Genomic DNA, 15214 nt, shown 5'->3' with positions numbered 1-15214 from the left:
GCAGCAGCAGCAGCAGCAGCAGCAGCAGCAGCAGCAGCAGCAGCAGCAGCAGCAGCAACAGAATAAGAGAAGTAAAATAAAAAACTTACACACCTGCGGCCATACCACCCTGAAAGCGCCCGATCTCGTCTGATCTCGGAAGCTAAGCAGCGTTGGGCCTGGTTAGTACCTGGATGGGAGACCGCCTGGGAATACCAGGTGTTGTAGGCTTTTAATTTTTTCTCACAGTCCGGGGAGAGCTTTTTGCCATGTGTTTCTTGCTCATCATCAAAGCTTTAAACCCTTATTTGAACCTTCTCACCTTCTCTGTCCTGTCCCAGGGCTTATAATTCTTTCTGTCTGACGACAAGCAGCAGCAGCAGCAGCAGCAGCAGCAGCAGCAGCAGCAACAGCAACAGAATAAGAGAAGTAAAATAAAAAACTTTCACATCTGCGGCCATACCACCCTGAAAGCGCCCGATCTCGTCTGATCTCGGAAACTAAGCAGGGTTGGGCCTGGTTAGTACCTGGATGGGAGACCGCCTGGGAATACCAGGTGTTGTAGGCTTTTAATTTTTTCTCACAGTCCGGGGAGAGCTTTTTGCCATGTGTTTCTTGCTCATCATCAAAGCTTTAAACCCTTATTTGAACCTTCTCACCTTCTCTGTCCTGTCCCAGGGCTTATAATTCTTTCTGTCTGACGACAAGCAGCAGCAGCAGCAGCAGCAGCAGCAGCAGCAGCAGCAGCAGCAGCAGCAGCAGCAGCAGCAACAGCAACAGAATAAGAGAAGTAAAATAAAAAACTTTCACACCTGCTGCCATACCACCCTGAAAGCGCCCGATCTCGTCTGATCTTGGAAGCTACGCAGGGTTGGGCCTGGTTAGTACCTGTATGGGAGACCGCCTGGGAATACCAGGTGTTGTAGGCTTTTAATTTTTTCTCACAGTCCGGGGAGAGCTTTTTGCCATGTGTTTCTTGCTCATCATCAAAGCTTTAAACCCTTATTTGAACCTTCTCACCTTCTCTGTCCTGTCCCAGGGCTTATAATTCTTTTTGTCTGACGACAAGCAGCAGCAGCAGCAGCAGCAGCAGCAGCAGCAGCAGCAGCAACAGAATAAGAGAAGTAAAATAAAAAACTTTCACACCTGCGGCCACACCACCCTGAAAGCGTCTGATCTCGGAAGCTAAGCAGGGTTGGGCCTGGTTAGTACCTGGATGGGAGACCGCCTGGGAATACCAGGTGTTGTAGGCTTTTAATTTTTTCTCACATCCGGGGAGAGCTTTTTGCCATGTGTTTCTTGCTCATCATCAAAGCTTTAAACCCTTATTTGAACCTTCTCACCTTCTCTGTCCTGTCCCAGGGCTTATAATTCTTTCTGTCTGACGACAAGCAGCAGCAGCAGCAGCAGCAGCAGCAGCAGCAGCAGCAGCAGCAGCAGCAGCAGCAGCAGCAACAGAATAAGAGAAGTAAAATAAAAAACTTTCACACCTGCGGCCATACCACCCTGAAAGCGCCTGATCTCGTCTGATCTCGGAAGCTAAGCAGCGTTGGGCCTGGTTAGTACCTGGATGGGAGACCGCCTGGGAATACCAGGTGTTGTAGGCTTTTAATTTTTTCTCACAGTCCGGGGAGAGCTTTTTGCCATGTGTTTCTTGCTCATCATCAAAGCTTTAAACCCTTATTTGAACCTTCTCACCTTCTCTGTCCTGTCCCAGGGCTTATAATTCTTTCTGTCTGACGACAAGCAGCAGCAGCAGCAGCAGCAGCAGCAGCAGCAGCAGCAGCAGCAGCAGCAGCAGCAGCAGCAGCAGCAGCAGCAGAATAAGAGAAGTAAAATAAAAAACTTTCACACCTGCGGCCATACCACCCTGAAAGCGCCCGATCTCGTCTGATCTCGGAAGCTAAGCAGGGTTGGGCCTGGTTAGTACCTGGATGGGAGACCGCCTGGGAATACCAGGTGTTGTAGGCTTTTTCTTGTCTCACAGTCCGGGGAGAGCTTTTTGCCATGTGTTTCTTGCTCATCATCAAAGCTTTAAACCCTTATTTGAACCTTCTCACCTTCTCTGTCCTGTCTCAGGGCTTATAATTCTTTCTGTCTGACGACAAGCAGCAGCAGCAGCAGCAGCAGCAGCAGCAGCAGCAGCAGCAGCAGCAGCAGCAGCAGCAGCAGCAGCAGCAGCAGCAGCAACAGAATAAGAGAAGTAAAATAAACAACTTTCACACCTACGGCCATACCACCCTGAAAGCGCCCGATCTCGTCTGATCTCGGAAGCTAAGCAGGGTTGGGCCTGGTTAGTACCTGGATGGGAGACCGCCTGGGAATACCAGGTGTTGCAGGCTTTTAATTTTTTCTCACAGTCCGGGGAGAGCTTTTTGCCATGTGTTTCTTGCTCATCATCAAAGCTTTAAACCCTTATTTGAACCTTCTCACCTTCTCTGTCCTGTCCCAGGGCTTATAATTCTTTCTGTCTGACGACAAGCAGCAGCAGCAGCAGCAGCAGCAGCAGCAGCAGCAGCAGCAGCAGCAGCAGCAGCAGCAGCAGCAGCAGCAGCAGCAGCAGCAGCAGCAGCAGCAACAGAATAAGAGAAGTAAAATAAAAAACTTTCACACCTGCGGCCATACCACCCTGAAAGCGCCTGATCTCGGAAGCTAAGCAGGGTTGGGCCTGGTTAGTACCTGGATGGGGGACCGCCTGGGAATACCAGGTGTTGTAGGCTTTTAATTTTTTCTCACAGTCCGGGGAGAGCTTTTTGCCATGTGTTTCTTGCTCATCATCAAAGCTTTAAACCCTTATTTGAACCTTCTCACCTTCTCTGTCCTGTCCCAGGGCTTATAATTCTTTCTGTCTGACGACAAGCAGCAGCAGCAGCAGCAGCAGCAGCAGCAGCAGCAGCAGCAGCAGCAGCAGCAGCAACAGAATAAGAGAAGTAAAATAAAAAACTTACACACCTGCGGCCATACCACCCTGAAAGCGCCCGATCTCGTCTGATCTCGGAAGCTAAGCAGCGTTGGGCCTGGTTAGTACCTGGATGGGAGACCGCCTGGGAATACCAGGTGTTGTAGGCTTTTAATTTTTTCTCACAGTCCGGGGAGAGCTTTTTGCCATGTGTTTCTTGCTCATCATCAAAGCTTTAAACCCTTATTTGAACCTTCTCACCTTCTCTGTCCTGTCCCAGGGCTTATAATTCTTTCTGTCTGACGACAAGCAGCAGCAGCAGCAGCAGCAGCAGCAGCAGCAGCAGCAACAGCAACAGAATAAGAGAAGTAAAATAAAAAACTTTCACACCTGCGGCCATACCACCCTGAAAGCGCCCGATCTCGTCTGATCTCGGAAACTAAGCAGGGTTGGGCCTGGTTAGTACCTGGATGGGAGACCGCCTGGGAATACCAGGTGTTGTAGGCTTTTAATTTTTTCTCACAGTCCGGGGAGAGCTTTTTGCCATGTGTTTCTTGCTCATCATCAAAGCTTTAAACCCTTATTTGAACCTTCTCACCTTCTCTGTCCTGTCCCAGGGCTTATAATTCTTTCTGTCTGACGACAAGCAGCAGCAGCAGCAGCAGCAGCAGCAGCAGCAGCAGCAGCAGCAGCAGCAGCAGCAGCAGCAGCAGCAGCAGCAGCAACAGCAACAGAATAAGAGAAGTAAAATAAAAAACTTTCACACCTGCTGCCATACCACCCTGAAAGCGCCCGATCTCGTCTGATCTTGGAAGCTACGCAGGGTTGGGCCTGGTTAGTACCTGTATGGGAGACCGCCTGGGAATACCAGGTGTTGTAGGCTTTTAATTTTTTCTCACAGTCCGGGGAGAGCTTTTTGCCATGTGTTTCTTGCTCATCATCAAAGCTTTAAACCCTTATTTGAACCTTCTCACCTTCTCTGTCCTGTCCCAGGGCTTATAATTCTTTTTGTCTGACGACAAGCAGCAGCAGCAGCAGCAGCAGCAGCAGCAGCAGCAACAGAATAAGAGAAGTAAAATAAAAAACTTTCACACCTGCGGCCACACCACCCTGAAAGCGCCCGATCTCGTCTGATCTCGGAAGCTAAGCAGGGTTGGGCCTGGTTAGTACCTGGATGGGAGACCGCCTGGGAATACCAGGTGTTGTAGGCTTTTAATTTTTTCTCACATCCGGGGAGAGCTTTTTGCCATGTGTTTCTTGCTCATCATCAAAGCTTTAAACCCTTATTTGAACCTTCTCACCTTCTCTGTCCTGTCCCAGGGCTTATAATTCTTTCTGTCTGACGACAAGCAGCAGCAGCAGCAGCAGCAGCAGCAGCAGCAGCAGCAGCAGCAGCAGCAGCAGCAGCAGCAGCAGCAGCAGCAGCAGCAGCAACAGAATAAGAGAAGTAAAATAAAAAACTTTCACACCTGCGGCCATACCACCCTGAAAGCGCCTGATCTCGTCTGATCTCGGAAGCTAAGCAGCGTTGGGCCTGGTTAGTACCTGGATGGGAGACCGCCTGGGAATACCAGGTGTTGTAGGCTTTTAATTTTTTCTCACAGTCCGGGGAGAGCTTTTTGCCATGTGTTTCTTGCTCATCATCAAAGCTTTAAACCCTTATTTGAACCTTCTCACCTTCTCTGTCCTGTCCCAGGGCTTATAATTCTTTCTGTCTGACGACAAGCAGCAGCAGCAGCAGCAGCAGCAGCAGCAGCAGCAGCAGCAGCAGCAGCAGCAGCAGCAGAATAAGAGAAGTAAAATAAAAAACTTTCACACCTGCGGCCATACCACCCTGAAAGCGCCCGATCTCGTCTGATCTCGGAAGCTAAGCAGGGTTGGGCCTGGTTAGTACCTGGATGGGAGACCGCCTGGGAATACCAGGTGTTGTAGGCTTTTTCTTGTCTCACAGTCCGGGGAGAGCTTTTTGCCATGTGTTTCTTGCTCATCATCAAAGCTTTAAACCCTTATTTGAACCTTCTCACCTTCTCTGTCCTGTCTCAGGGCTTATAATTCTTTCTGTCTGACGACAAGCAGCAGCAGCAGCAGCAGCAGCAGCAGCAGCAGCAGCAGCAGAATAAGAGAAGTAAAATAAAAAACTTTCACACCTGCGGCCATACCACCCTGAAAGCGCCCGATCTCGTCTGATCTCGGAAGCTAAGCAGGGTTGGGCCTGGTTAGTACCTGGATGGGAGACCGCCTGGGAATACCAGGTGTTGTAGGCTTTTAATTTTTTCTCACAGTCCGGGGAGAGCTTTTTGCCATGTGTTTCTTGCTCATCATCAAAGCTTTAAACCCTTATTTGAACCTTCTCACCTTCTCTGTCCTGTCCCAGGGCTTATAATTCTTTTTGTCTGACGACAAGCAGCAGCAGCAGCAGCAGCAGCAGCAGCAGCAGCAGCAGCAGCAGCAGCAGCAGCAGCAGCAGCAGCAGCAGCAGCAGCAGCAGCAGCAGCAGCAGCAGCAGCAGCAGCAGCAGCAGCAGCAGCAGCAGCAGCAGCAGCAGAATAAGAGAAGTAAAATAAAAAACTTTCACACCTGCGGCCATACCACCCTGAAAGCGCCTGATCTCGGAAGCTAAGCAGGGTTGGGCCTGGTTAGTACCTGGATGGGGGACCGCCTGGGAATACCAGGTGTTGTAGGCTTTTTCTTGTCTCACAGTCCGGGGAGAGCTTTTTGCCATGTGTTTCTTGCTCATCATCAAAGCTTTAAACCCTTATTTGAACCTTCTCACCTTCTCTGTCCTGTCCCAGGGCTTATAATTCTTTCTGTCTGACGACAAGCAGCAGCAGCAGCAGCAGCAGCAGCAGCAGCAGCAGCAGCAGCAGCAGCAGCAGCAGCAGCAGCAGCAGCAGCAGCAGCAGCAGCAGCAGCAGCAGCAGCAGCAGCAGCAGCAGCAGCAGCAGCAGCAGCAGCAGCAGCAGCAGCAGCAACAGAATAAGAGAAGTAAAATAAAAAACTTTCACACCTGCGGCCATACCACCCTGAAAGCGCCTGATTTCGGAAGCTAAGCAGGGTTGGGCCTGGTTAGTACCTGGATGGGAGACCGCCTGGGAATACCAGGTGTTGCAGGCTTTTAATTTTTTCTCACAGTCCGGGGAGAGCTTTTTGCCATGTGTTTCTTGCTCATCATCAAAGCTTTAAACCCTTATTTGAACCTTCTCACCTTCTCTGTCCTGTCCCAGGGCTTATAATTCTTTCTGTCTGACGACAAGCAGCAGCAGCAGCAGCAGCAGCAGCAGCAGCAACAGAATAAGAGAAGTAAAATAACCGCCTGGGACCCCTTCCCACACCTGCGGCCATACCACCCTGAAAGCGCCCGATCTCGTCTGATCTCGGAAGCTAAGCAGGGTTGGGCCTGGTTAGTACCTGGATGGGAGACCGCGTGGGAATACCAGGTGTTGTAGGCTTTTCCTTGTCTCACAGTCCGGGGAGAGCTTTTTGCCATGTGTTTCTTGCTCATCATCAAAGCTTTAAACCCTTATTTGAACCTTCTCACCTTCTCTGTCCTGTCCCAGGGCTTATAATTCTTTCTGTCTGACGACAAGCAGCAGCAGCAGCAGCAGCAGCAGCAGCAGCAGCAGCAGCAGCAGCAGCAGCAGCAGCAGCAGCAGCAGCAGCAGCAGCAGCAGCAGCAGCAGCAGAATCAGAGAAGTAAAATAAAAACTTTCACACCTGAGGCCATACCACCCTGAAAGCGCCCGATCTTGTCTGATCTCGGAAGCTAAGCAGGGTTGGGCCTGGTTAGTACCTGGATGGGAGACCGCCTGGGAATACCAGGTGTTGTAGGCTTTTAATTTTTTCTCACAGTCCGGGGAGAGCTTTTTGCCATGTGTTTCTTGCTCATCATCAAAGCTTTAAACCCTTATTTGAACCTTCTCACCTTCTCTGTCCTGTCCCAGGGCTTATAATTCTTTCTGTCTGACGACAAGCAGCAGCAGCAGCAGCAGCAGCAGCAGCAGCAGCAGCAGCAGCAGCAGCAGCAACAGAATAAGAGAAGTAAAATAAAAACTTTCACACCTGCGGCCATACCACCCTGAAAGCGCCCGATCTCGTCTGATCTCGGAAGCTAAGCAGGGTTGGGCCTGGTTAGTACCTGGATGGGAGACCGCCTGGGAATACCAGGTGTTGTAGGCTTTTAATTTTTTCTCACAGTCCGGGGAGAGCTTTTTGCCATGTGTTTCTTGCTCATCATCAAAGCTTTAAACCCTTATTTGAACCTTCTCACCTTCTCTGTCCTGTCCCAGGGCTTATAATTCTTTCTGTCTGACGACAAGCAGCAGCAGCAGCAGCAGCAGCAGCAGCAGCAGCAGCAGCAGCAGCAGCAGCAGCAGCAGCAGCAGCAGCAACAGCAACAGAATAAGAGAAGTAAAATAAAAAACTTTCACACCTGCGGCCATACCACCCTGAAAGCGCCCGATCTCGTCTGATCTCGGAAGCTAAGCAGGGTTGGGCCTGGTTAGTACCTGGATGGGAGACCGCCTGGGAATACCAGGTGTTGTAGGCTTTTTCTTGTCTCACAGTCCGGGGAGAGCTTTTTGCCATGTGTTTCTTGCTCATCATCAAAGCTTTAAACCCTTATTTGAACCTTCTCACCTTCTCTGTCCTGTCCCAGGGCTTATAATTCTTTCTGTCTGACGACAAGCAGCAGCAGCAGCAGCAGCAGCAGCAGCAGCAGCAGCAGCAGCAGCAGCAGCAGCAGCAGCAGCAGCAACAGAATAAGAGAAGTAAAATAAAAAACTTTCACTCCTGCGGCCATACCACCCTGAAAGCGCCTGATCTCGTCTGATCTCGGAAGCTAAGCAGGGTTGGGCCTGGTTAGTACCTGTATGGGAGACCGCCTGGGAATACCAGGTGTTGTAGGCTTTTAATTTTTTCTCACAGTCCGGGGAGAGCTTTTTGCCATGTGTTTCTTGCTCATCATCAAAGCTTTAAACCCTTATTTGAACCTTCTCACCTTCTCTGTCCTGTCCCAGGGCTTATAATTCTTTTTGTCTGACGACAAGCAGCAGCAGCAGCAGCAGCAGCAGCAACAGAATAAGAGAAGTAAAATAAAAAGCTTTCACACCTGCAGCCATACCACCCTGAAAGCGCCTGATCTTGTCTGATCTCGGAAGCTAAGCAGGGTTGGGCCTGGTTAGTACCTGGATGGGAGACCGCCTGGGAATACCAGGTGTTGTAGGCTTTTAATTTTTTCTCACAGTCCGGGGAGAGCTTTTTGCCATGTGTTTCTTGCTCATCATCAAAGCTTTAAACCCTTACTTGAACCTTCTCACCTTCTCTGTCCTGTCCCAGGGCTTATAATTCTTTCTGTCTGACGACAAGCAGCAGCAGCAGCAGCAGCAGCAGCAGCAGCAGCAGCAGCAGCAGCAGCAACAGAATAAGAGAAGTAAAATAAAAAACTTTCACACCTGCGGCCATACCACCCTGAAAGTGCCCGATCTCGTCTGATCTCGGAAGCTAAGCAGGGTTGGGCCTGGTTAGTACCTGGATGGGCGACCGCCTGGGAATACCAGGTGTTGTAGGCTTTTTCTTGTCTCACAGTCCGGGGAGAGCTTTTTGCCATGTGTTTCTTGCTCATCATCAAAGCTTTAAACCCTTATTTGAACCTTCTCACCTTCTCTGTCCTGTCCCAGGGCTTATAATTCTTTCTGTCTGACGACAAGCAGCAGCAGCAGCAGCAGCAGCAGCAGCAGCAGCAGCAGCAGCAGCAGCAGCAGCAGCAGCAGCAGCAGCAGCAGCAGCAGCAACAGAATAAGAGAAGTAAAATAAAAAACTTTCACACCTGCGGCCATACCACCCTGAAAGCGCCCGATCTCGTCTGATCTCGGAAGCTAAGCAGGGTTGGGCCTGGTTAGTACCTGGATGGGAGACCGCCTGGGAATTCCTGGTGTTGTAGGCTTTTAATTTTTTCTCACAGTCCGGGGAGAGCTTTTTGCCATGTGTTTCTTGCTCATCATCAAAGCTTTAAACCCTTATTTGAACCTTCTCACCTTCTCTGTCCTGTCCCAGGGCTTATAATTCTTTTTGTCTGACGACAAGCAGCAGCAGCAGCAGCAGCAGCAGCAGCAGCAGCAGCAGCAGCAGCAGCAACAGAATAAGAGAAGTAAAATAAAAAACTTTCACACCTGCGGCCATACCACCCTGAAAGCGCCCGATCTCGTCTGATCTCGGAAGCTAAGCAGGGTTGGGCCTGGTTAGTACCTGGATGGGAGACCGCCTGGGAATACCAGGTGTTGTAGGCTTTTTCTTGTCTCACAGTCCGGGGAGAGCTTTTTGCCATGTGTTTCTTGCTCATCATCAAAGCTTTAAACCCTTATTTGAACCTTCTCACCTTCTCTGTCCTGTCCCAGGGCTTATAATTCTTTCTGTCTGACGACAAGCAGCAGCAGCAGCAGCAGCAGCAGCAGCAGCAGCAGCAGCAGCAGCAGCAGCAGCAGCAGCAGCAGCAGCAGCAGCAGAATAAGAGAAGTAAAATAAAAAACTTTCACACCTGCGGCCATACCACCCTGAAAGCGCCCGATCTCGTCTGATCTCGGAAGCTAAGCAGGGTTGGGCCTGGTTAGTACCTGTATGGGAGACCGCCTGGGAATACCAGGTGTTGTAGGCTTTTAATTTTTTCTCACAGTCCGGGGAGAGCTTTTTGCCATGTGTTTCTTGCTCATCATCAAAGCTTTAAACCCTTATTTGAACCTTCTCACCTTCTCTGTCCTGTCCCAGGGCTTATAATTCTTTTTGTCTGACGACAAGCAGCAGCAGCAGCAGCAGCAGCAGCAGCAGCAGCAGCAGCAGCAGCAGCAGCAGCAGCAGCAACAGAATAAGAGAAGTAAAATAAAAAACTTTCACACCTGCGGCCACACCACCCTGAAAGCGCCCGATCTCGTCTGATCTCGGAAGCTAAGCAGATTTGGGCCTGGTTAGTACCTGGATGGGAGACCGCCTGGGAATACCAGGTGTTGTAGGCTTTTAATTTTTTCTCACAGTCCGGGGAGAGCTTTTTGCCATGTGTTTCTTGCTCATCATCAAAGCTTTAAACCCTTATTTGAACCTTCTCACCTTCTCTGTCCTGTCCCAGGGCTTATAATTCTTTCTGTCTGACGACAAGCAGCAGCAGCAGCAGCAGCAGCAGCAGCAGCAGCAGCAGCAACAGAATAAGAGAAGTAAAATAAAAACTTTCACACCTGCAGCCATACCACCCTGAAAGCGCCCGATCTCGTCTGATCTCGGAAGCTAAGCAGGGTTGGGCCTGGTTAGTACCTGGATGGGAGACCGCCTGGGAATACCAGGTGTTGTAGGCTTTTAATTTTTTCTCACAGTCCGGGGAGAGCTTTTTGCCATGTGTTTCTTGCTCATCATCAAAGCTTTAAACCCTTATTTGAACCTTCTCACCTTCTCTGTCCTGTCCCAGGGCTTATAATTCTTTCTGTCTGACGACAAGCAGCAGCAGCAGCAGCAGCAGCAGCAGCAGCAGCAGCAGCAGCAGCAGCAGCAGCAGCAGCAGCAGCAACAGAATAAGAGAAGTAAAATAAAAAACTTTCACACCTGCAGCCATACCACCCTGAAAGCGCCCGATCTCGTCTGATCTCGGAAGCTAAGCAGGGTTGGGCCTGGTTAGTACCTGGATGGGAGACCGCCTGGGAATACCAGGTGTTGTAGGCTTTTTCTTGTCTCACAGTCCGGGGAGAGCTTTTTGCCATGTGTTTCTTGCTCATCATCAAAGCTTTAAACCCTTATTTGAACCTTCTCACCTTCTCTGTCCTGTCCCAGGGCTTATAATTCTTTCTGTCTGACGACAAGCAGCAGCAGCAGCAACAGCAGCAGCAGCAACAGCAGCAGCAGCAACAGCAGCAGCAGCAACAGCAGCAGCAGCAACAGCAGCAGCAGCAACAGCAGCAGCAGCAACAGCAGCAGCAGCAACAGCAGCAGCAGCAACAGCAGCAGCAGCAACAGCAGCAGCAGCAACAGAATAAGAGAAGTAAAATAAAAAACTTTCACACCTGCGGCCATACCACCCTGAAAGCGCCTGATCTCGGAAGCTAAGCAGGGTTGGGCCTGGTTAGTACCTGTATGGGAGACCGCCTGGGAATACCAGGTGTTGTAGGCTTTTAATTTTTTCTCACAGTCCGGGGAGAGCTTTTTGCCATGTGTTTCTTGCTCATCATCAAAGCTTTAAACCCTTATTTGAACCTTCTCACCTTCTCTGTCCTGTCCCAGGGCTTATAATTCTTTTTGTCTGACGACAAGCAGCAGCAGCAGCAGCAGCAGCAGCAGCAGCAGCAGCAGCAGCAGCAGCAACAGAATAAGAGAAGTAAAATAAAAAACTTTCACACCTGCGGCCACACCACCCTGAAAGCGCCCGATCTCGTCTGATCTCGGAAGCTAAGCAGGGTTGGGCCTGGTTAGTACCTGGATGGGAGACCGCCTGGGAATACCAGGTGTTGTAGGCTTTTAATTTTTTCTCACAGTCCGGGGAGAGCTTTTTGCCATGTGTTTCTTGCTCATCATCAAAGCTTTAAACCCTTATTTGAACCTTCTCACCTTCTCTGTCCTGTCCCAGGGCTTATAATTCTTTCTGTCTGACGACAGCAGCAGCAGCAGCAGCAGCAGCAGCAGCAGCAGCAGCAGCAGCAGCAGCAGCAGCAGCAGCAGCAGCAGCAGCAGCAGCAGCAGCAGCAACAGAATAAGAGAAGTAAAATAAAAAACTTTCACACCTGCGGCCATACCACCCTGAAAGCGCCTGATCTCGTCTGATCTCGGAAGCTAAGCAGCGTTGGGCCTGGTTAGTACCTGGATGGGAGACCGCCTGGGAATACCAGGTGTTGTAGGCTTTTAATTTTTTCTCACAGTCCGGGGAGAGCTTTTTGCCATGTGTTTCTTGCTCATCATCAAAGCTTTAAACCCTTATTTGAACCTTCTCACCTTCTCTGTCCTGTCCCAGGGCTTATAATTCTTTTTGTCTGACGACAAGCAGCAGCAGCAGCAGCAGCAGCAGCAGCAGCAGCAGCAGCAGCAGCAGCAGCAGCAGCAGCAGCAGCAGCAGCAGCAGCAGCAGCAGCAGCAGCAGCAGCAGCAGCAGCAGCAGCAGCAGCAGCAGCAGCAGCAGCAGCAGCAGCAGCAGCAGCAGCAGCAGCAGCAGCAGCAGCAGCAGCAGAATAAGAGAAGTAAAATGAAAAACTTTCACACCTGCGGCCATACCACCCTGAAAGCGCCTGATCTCGGAAGCTAAGCAGGGTTGGGCCTGGTTAGTACCTGGATGGGAGACCGCCTGGGAATACCAGGTGTTGTAGGCTTTTAATTTTTTCTCACAGTCCGGGGAGAGCTTTTTGCCATGTGTTTCTTGCTCATCATCAAAGCTTTAAACCCTTATTTGAACCTTCTCACCTTCTCTGTCCTGTCCCAGGGCTTATAATTCTTTCTGTCTGACGACAAGCAGCAGCAGCAGCAGCAGCAGCAGCAGCAGCAGCAGCAGCAGCAACAGAATAAGAGAAGTAAAATAAAAAACTTTCACACCTGCAGCCATACCACCCTGTAAGCGCCTGATCTCGGAAGCTAAGCAGGGTTGGGCCTGGTTAGTACCTGGATGGGAGACCGCCTGGGAATACCAGGTGTTGTAGGCTTTTTCTTGTCTCACAGTCCGGGGAGAGCTTTTTGCCATGTGTTTCTTGCTCATCATCAAAGCTTTAAACCCTTATTTGAACCTTCTCACCTTCTCTGTCCTGTCCCAGGGCTTATAATTCTTTTTGTCTGACGACAAGCAGCAGCAGCAGCAGCAGCAGCAGCAGCAGCAGCAGCAGCAGCAGCAGCAGCAGCAGCAGCAGCAGCAACAGAATAAGAGAAGTAAAATAAAAAACTTTCACACCTGCGGCCACACCACCCTGAAAGCGCCCGATCTCGTCTGATCTCGGAAGCTAAGCAGGGTTGGGCCTGGTTAGTACCTGGATGGGAGACCGCCTGGGAATACCAGGTGTTGTAGGCTTTTAATTTTTTCTCACAGTCCGGGGAGAGCTTTTTGCCATGTGTTTCTTGCTCATCATCAAAGCTTTAAACCCTTATTTGAACCTTCTCACCTTCTCTGTCCTGTCCCAGGGCTTATAATTCTTTTTGTCTGACGACAAGCAGCAGCAGCAGCAGCAGCAGCAGCAGCAGCAGCAGCAGCAGCAGCAGCAGCAGCAGCAGCAGCAGCAGCAGCAGCAGCAACAGAATAAGAGAAGTAAAATAAAAAACTTTCACTCCTGCGGCCACACCACCCTGAAAGCGCCCGATCTCGTCTGATCTCGGAAGCTAAGCAGCGTTGGGCCTGGTTAGTACCTGGATGGGAGACCGCCTGGGAATACCAGGTGTTGTAGGCTTTTAATTTTTTCTCACAGTCCGGGGAGAGCTTTTTGCCATGTGTTTCTTGCTCATCATCAAAGCTTTAAACCCTTATTTGAACCTTCTCACCTTCTCTGTCCTGTCCCAGGGCTTATAATTCTTTCTGTCTGACGACAAGCAGCAGCAGCAGCAGCAGCAGCAGCAGCAGCAGCAGCAGCAGCAGCAGCAGCAGCAGCAACAGAATAAGAGAAGTAAAATAAAAAACTTTCACACCTGCGGCCATACCACCCTGAAAGCGCCTGATCTCGTCTGATCTCGGAAGCTAAGCAGCGTTGGGCCTGGTTAGTACCTGGATGGGAGACCGCCTGGGAATACCAGGTGTTGTAGGCTTTTAATTTTTTCTCACAGTCCGGGGAGAGCTTTTTGCCATGTGTTTCTTGCTCATCATCAAAGCTTTAAACCCTTATTTGAACCTTCTCACCTTCTCTGTCCTGTCCCAGGGCTTATAATTCTTTCTGTCTGACGACAAGCAGCAGCAGCAGCAGCAGCAGCAGCAGCAGCAGCAGCAGCAACAGAATAAGAGAAGTAAAATAAAAAACTTTCACACCTGCGGCCATACCACCCTGAAAGCGCCCGATCTCGTCTGATCTCGGAAGCTAAGCAGGGTTGGGCCTGGTTAGTACCTAGATGGGAGACCGCCTGGGAATACCAGGTGTTGTAGGCTTTTTCTTGTCTCGCAGTCCGGGGAGAGCTTTTTGCCATGTGTTTCTTGCTCATCATCAAAGCTTTAAACCCTTATTTGAACCTTCTCACCTTCTCTGTCCTGTCCCAGGGCTTATAATTCTTTCTGTCTGACGACAAGCAGCAGCAGCAGCAGCAGCAGCAGCAGCAGCAGCAGCAGCAGCAGCAGCAGCAGCAGCAGCAGCAGCAGCAGCAGCAGCAGCAACAGAATAAGAGAAGTAAAATAAAAAACTTTCACACCTGCGGCCATACCACCCTGAAAGCGCCCGATCTCGTCTGATCTCGGAAGCTAAGCAGGGTTGGGCCTGGTTAGTACCTGGATGGGAGACCGCCTGGGAATACCAGGTGTTGTAGGCTTTTAATTTTTTCTCACAGTCCGGGGAGAGCTTTTTGCCATGTGTTTCTTGCTCATCATCAAAGCTTTAAACCCTTATTTGAACCTTCTCACCTTCTCTGTCCTGTCCCAGGGCTTATAATTCTTTCTGTCTGACGACAAGCAGCAGCAGCAGCAGCAGCAGCAGCAGCAGCAGCAACAGCAACAGAATAAGAGAAGTAAAATAAAAAACTTTCACACCTGCGGCCATACCACCCTGAAAGCGCCCGATCTCGGCTGATCTTGAAAGCTAAGCAGGGTTGGGCCTGGTTAGTACCTGGATGGGAGACCGCCTGGGAATACCAGGTGTTGTAGGCTTTTTCTTGTCTCACAGTCCGGGGAGAGCTTTTTGCCATGTGTTTCTTGCTCATCATCAAAGCTTTAAACCCTTATTTGAACCTTCTCACCTTCTCTGTCCTGTCCCAGGGCTTATAATTCTTTCTGTCTGACGACAAGCAGCAGCAGCAGCAGCAGCAGCAGCAGCAGCAGCAGCAGCAGCAGCAGCAGCAGCAGCAGCAGCAACAGAATAAGAGAAGTAAAATAAAAAACTTTCACACCTGCAGCCATACCACCCTGAAAGTGCCCGATCTCGTCTGATCTCGGAAGCTAAGCAGGGTTGGGCCTGGTTAGTACCTGGATGGGAGACCGCCTGGGAATACCAGGTGTTGTAGGCTTTTTCTTTTCTCACAGTCCGGGGAGTGCTTTTTGCCATGTGTTTCTTGCTCATCATCAAAGCTTTAAACCTTTATTTGAACCTTCTCACCTTCTCTGTCCTGTCCCAGGGCTTATAATTCTTTCTGTCTGACGACAAGCAGCAGCAGCAGCAGCAGCAGCAGCAGCAGCAGCAGCAGCAGCAGCAGCAGCAGCAGCAG

General features: G+C 50.3%; 35 non-coding genes and 7 pseudogenes across 35 annotated transcripts; all 42 read left to right on the top strand.

Moving 5' to 3' along the window:
* The first annotated feature begins 91 nt into the window (after nucleotides 1-91).
* Nucleotides 92-210, top strand: LOC128478144 (5S ribosomal RNA). Its single transcript, XR_008349079.1, has one exon. It is a non-coding gene; the product is annotated as a 5S ribosomal RNA (ribosomal RNA).
* A 218-nt stretch (nucleotides 211-428) lies between these two features.
* LOC128478489 (5S ribosomal RNA) lies at nucleotides 429-547 on the top strand. Its single transcript, XR_008349405.1, has one exon. It is a non-coding gene; the product is annotated as a 5S ribosomal RNA (ribosomal RNA).
* A 242-nt stretch (nucleotides 548-789) lies between these two features.
* On the top strand, nucleotides 790-908 carry LOC128479536 (5S ribosomal RNA). Its single transcript, XR_008350406.1, has one exon. It is a non-coding gene; the product is annotated as a 5S ribosomal RNA (ribosomal RNA).
* Nucleotides 909-1123: 215 nt separating this feature from the next.
* LOC128480549 (uncharacterized) lies at nucleotides 1124-1232 on the top strand (annotated as a pseudogene).
* Nucleotides 1233-1467: 235 nt separating this feature from the next.
* Nucleotides 1468-1586, top strand: LOC128478811 (5S ribosomal RNA). Its single transcript, XR_008349712.1, has one exon. It is a non-coding gene; the product is annotated as a 5S ribosomal RNA (ribosomal RNA).
* Nucleotides 1587-1831: 245 nt separating this feature from the next.
* Nucleotides 1832-1950, top strand: LOC128478327 (5S ribosomal RNA). Its single transcript, XR_008349252.1, has one exon. It is a non-coding gene; the product is annotated as a 5S ribosomal RNA (ribosomal RNA).
* Nucleotides 1951-2202: 252 nt separating this feature from the next.
* On the top strand, nucleotides 2203-2321 carry LOC128477078 (5S ribosomal RNA). The gene has a single exon (XR_008348065.1). It is a non-coding gene; the product is annotated as a 5S ribosomal RNA (ribosomal RNA).
* A 269-nt stretch (nucleotides 2322-2590) lies between these two features.
* On the top strand, nucleotides 2591-2699 carry LOC128480122 (uncharacterized; annotated as a pseudogene).
* Nucleotides 2700-2929: 230 nt separating this feature from the next.
* LOC128478143 (5S ribosomal RNA) lies at nucleotides 2930-3048 on the top strand. The gene has a single exon (XR_008349078.1). It is a non-coding gene; the product is annotated as a 5S ribosomal RNA (ribosomal RNA).
* A 218-nt stretch (nucleotides 3049-3266) lies between these two features.
* On the top strand, nucleotides 3267-3385 carry LOC128478078 (5S ribosomal RNA). Its single transcript, XR_008349017.1, has one exon. It is a non-coding gene; the product is annotated as a 5S ribosomal RNA (ribosomal RNA).
* Nucleotides 3386-3642: 257 nt separating this feature from the next.
* LOC128479535 (5S ribosomal RNA) lies at nucleotides 3643-3761 on the top strand. The gene has a single exon (XR_008350405.1). It is a non-coding gene; the product is annotated as a 5S ribosomal RNA (ribosomal RNA).
* Nucleotides 3762-3970: 209 nt separating this feature from the next.
* Nucleotides 3971-4089, top strand: LOC128477269 (5S ribosomal RNA). Its single transcript, XR_008348250.1, has one exon. It is a non-coding gene; the product is annotated as a 5S ribosomal RNA (ribosomal RNA).
* A 256-nt stretch (nucleotides 4090-4345) lies between these two features.
* Nucleotides 4346-4464, top strand: LOC128478810 (5S ribosomal RNA). The gene has a single exon (XR_008349711.1). It is a non-coding gene; the product is annotated as a 5S ribosomal RNA (ribosomal RNA).
* Nucleotides 4465-4694: 230 nt separating this feature from the next.
* Nucleotides 4695-4813, top strand: LOC128478315 (5S ribosomal RNA). The gene has a single exon (XR_008349241.1). It is a non-coding gene; the product is annotated as a 5S ribosomal RNA (ribosomal RNA).
* Nucleotides 4814-5023: 210 nt separating this feature from the next.
* On the top strand, nucleotides 5024-5142 carry LOC128478303 (5S ribosomal RNA). The gene has a single exon (XR_008349229.1). It is a non-coding gene; the product is annotated as a 5S ribosomal RNA (ribosomal RNA).
* Nucleotides 5143-5453: 311 nt separating this feature from the next.
* LOC128480121 (uncharacterized) lies at nucleotides 5454-5562 on the top strand (annotated as a pseudogene).
* Nucleotides 5563-5883: 321 nt separating this feature from the next.
* On the top strand, nucleotides 5884-5992 carry LOC128479688 (uncharacterized; annotated as a pseudogene).
* A 216-nt stretch (nucleotides 5993-6208) lies between these two features.
* Nucleotides 6209-6327, top strand: LOC128476712 (5S ribosomal RNA). Its single transcript, XR_008347713.1, has one exon. It is a non-coding gene; the product is annotated as a 5S ribosomal RNA (ribosomal RNA).
* Nucleotides 6328-6590: 263 nt separating this feature from the next.
* Nucleotides 6591-6709, top strand: LOC128479193 (5S ribosomal RNA). The gene has a single exon (XR_008350078.1). It is a non-coding gene; the product is annotated as a 5S ribosomal RNA (ribosomal RNA).
* A 226-nt stretch (nucleotides 6710-6935) lies between these two features.
* LOC128478291 (5S ribosomal RNA) lies at nucleotides 6936-7054 on the top strand. The gene has a single exon (XR_008349218.1). It is a non-coding gene; the product is annotated as a 5S ribosomal RNA (ribosomal RNA).
* A 251-nt stretch (nucleotides 7055-7305) lies between these two features.
* LOC128478279 (5S ribosomal RNA) lies at nucleotides 7306-7424 on the top strand. Its single transcript, XR_008349207.1, has one exon. It is a non-coding gene; the product is annotated as a 5S ribosomal RNA (ribosomal RNA).
* A 240-nt stretch (nucleotides 7425-7664) lies between these two features.
* Nucleotides 7665-7783, top strand: LOC128478276 (5S ribosomal RNA). The gene has a single exon (XR_008349204.1). It is a non-coding gene; the product is annotated as a 5S ribosomal RNA (ribosomal RNA).
* Nucleotides 7784-7983: 200 nt separating this feature from the next.
* On the top strand, nucleotides 7984-8102 carry LOC128478768 (5S ribosomal RNA). Its single transcript, XR_008349671.1, has one exon. It is a non-coding gene; the product is annotated as a 5S ribosomal RNA (ribosomal RNA).
* A 224-nt stretch (nucleotides 8103-8326) lies between these two features.
* LOC128477278 (5S ribosomal RNA) lies at nucleotides 8327-8445 on the top strand. Its single transcript, XR_008348259.1, has one exon. It is a non-coding gene; the product is annotated as a 5S ribosomal RNA (ribosomal RNA).
* Nucleotides 8446-8700: 255 nt separating this feature from the next.
* On the top strand, nucleotides 8701-8819 carry LOC128476678 (5S ribosomal RNA). The gene has a single exon (XR_008347681.1). It is a non-coding gene; the product is annotated as a 5S ribosomal RNA (ribosomal RNA).
* A 224-nt stretch (nucleotides 8820-9043) lies between these two features.
* On the top strand, nucleotides 9044-9162 carry LOC128478268 (5S ribosomal RNA). The gene has a single exon (XR_008349196.1). It is a non-coding gene; the product is annotated as a 5S ribosomal RNA (ribosomal RNA).
* Nucleotides 9163-9408: 246 nt separating this feature from the next.
* Nucleotides 9409-9527, top strand: LOC128477315 (5S ribosomal RNA). The gene has a single exon (XR_008348295.1). It is a non-coding gene; the product is annotated as a 5S ribosomal RNA (ribosomal RNA).
* A 236-nt stretch (nucleotides 9528-9763) lies between these two features.
* LOC128479329 (5S ribosomal RNA) lies at nucleotides 9764-9882 on the top strand. Its single transcript, XR_008350213.1, has one exon. It is a non-coding gene; the product is annotated as a 5S ribosomal RNA (ribosomal RNA).
* A 214-nt stretch (nucleotides 9883-10096) lies between these two features.
* On the top strand, nucleotides 10097-10215 carry LOC128476648 (5S ribosomal RNA). Its single transcript, XR_008347651.1, has one exon. It is a non-coding gene; the product is annotated as a 5S ribosomal RNA (ribosomal RNA).
* Nucleotides 10216-10457: 242 nt separating this feature from the next.
* On the top strand, nucleotides 10458-10576 carry LOC128476647 (5S ribosomal RNA). Its single transcript, XR_008347650.1, has one exon. It is a non-coding gene; the product is annotated as a 5S ribosomal RNA (ribosomal RNA).
* A 336-nt stretch (nucleotides 10577-10912) lies between these two features.
* Nucleotides 10913-11021, top strand: LOC128480286 (uncharacterized; annotated as a pseudogene).
* Nucleotides 11022-11245: 224 nt separating this feature from the next.
* Nucleotides 11246-11364, top strand: LOC128477268 (5S ribosomal RNA). The gene has a single exon (XR_008348249.1). It is a non-coding gene; the product is annotated as a 5S ribosomal RNA (ribosomal RNA).
* Nucleotides 11365-11626: 262 nt separating this feature from the next.
* Nucleotides 11627-11745, top strand: LOC128478808 (5S ribosomal RNA). Its single transcript, XR_008349709.1, has one exon. It is a non-coding gene; the product is annotated as a 5S ribosomal RNA (ribosomal RNA).
* A 353-nt stretch (nucleotides 11746-12098) lies between these two features.
* LOC128479754 (uncharacterized) lies at nucleotides 12099-12207 on the top strand (annotated as a pseudogene).
* A 218-nt stretch (nucleotides 12208-12425) lies between these two features.
* Nucleotides 12426-12534, top strand: LOC128480199 (uncharacterized; annotated as a pseudogene).
* Nucleotides 12535-12774: 240 nt separating this feature from the next.
* Nucleotides 12775-12893, top strand: LOC128477267 (5S ribosomal RNA). Its single transcript, XR_008348248.1, has one exon. It is a non-coding gene; the product is annotated as a 5S ribosomal RNA (ribosomal RNA).
* A 254-nt stretch (nucleotides 12894-13147) lies between these two features.
* On the top strand, nucleotides 13148-13266 carry LOC128478788 (5S ribosomal RNA). Its single transcript, XR_008349690.1, has one exon. It is a non-coding gene; the product is annotated as a 5S ribosomal RNA (ribosomal RNA).
* Nucleotides 13267-13499: 233 nt separating this feature from the next.
* LOC128478807 (5S ribosomal RNA) lies at nucleotides 13500-13618 on the top strand. The gene has a single exon (XR_008349708.1). It is a non-coding gene; the product is annotated as a 5S ribosomal RNA (ribosomal RNA).
* A 215-nt stretch (nucleotides 13619-13833) lies between these two features.
* On the top strand, nucleotides 13834-13952 carry LOC128476820 (5S ribosomal RNA). Its single transcript, XR_008347814.1, has one exon. It is a non-coding gene; the product is annotated as a 5S ribosomal RNA (ribosomal RNA).
* A 255-nt stretch (nucleotides 13953-14207) lies between these two features.
* LOC128478256 (5S ribosomal RNA) lies at nucleotides 14208-14326 on the top strand. The gene has a single exon (XR_008349185.1). It is a non-coding gene; the product is annotated as a 5S ribosomal RNA (ribosomal RNA).
* A 215-nt stretch (nucleotides 14327-14541) lies between these two features.
* LOC128479331 (5S ribosomal RNA) lies at nucleotides 14542-14660 on the top strand. Its single transcript, XR_008350215.1, has one exon. It is a non-coding gene; the product is annotated as a 5S ribosomal RNA (ribosomal RNA).
* Nucleotides 14661-14897: 237 nt separating this feature from the next.
* LOC128477202 (5S ribosomal RNA) lies at nucleotides 14898-15016 on the top strand. Its single transcript, XR_008348184.1, has one exon. It is a non-coding gene; the product is annotated as a 5S ribosomal RNA (ribosomal RNA).
* The last annotated feature ends 198 nt before the right edge of the window (nucleotides 15017-15214 follow it).

The sequence above is a fragment of the Spea bombifrons genome, chromosome 2 (genome assembly GCF_027358695.1).
Source record: "Spea bombifrons isolate aSpeBom1 chromosome 2, aSpeBom1.2.pri, whole genome shotgun sequence".
NCBI lineage: Eukaryota > Metazoa > Chordata > Amphibia > Anura > Pelobatidae > Spea > Spea bombifrons.
The sequence above is the reverse complement of the archived record's forward strand: the minus strand, read 5'-3'. Positions and strand labels throughout refer to the sequence as shown.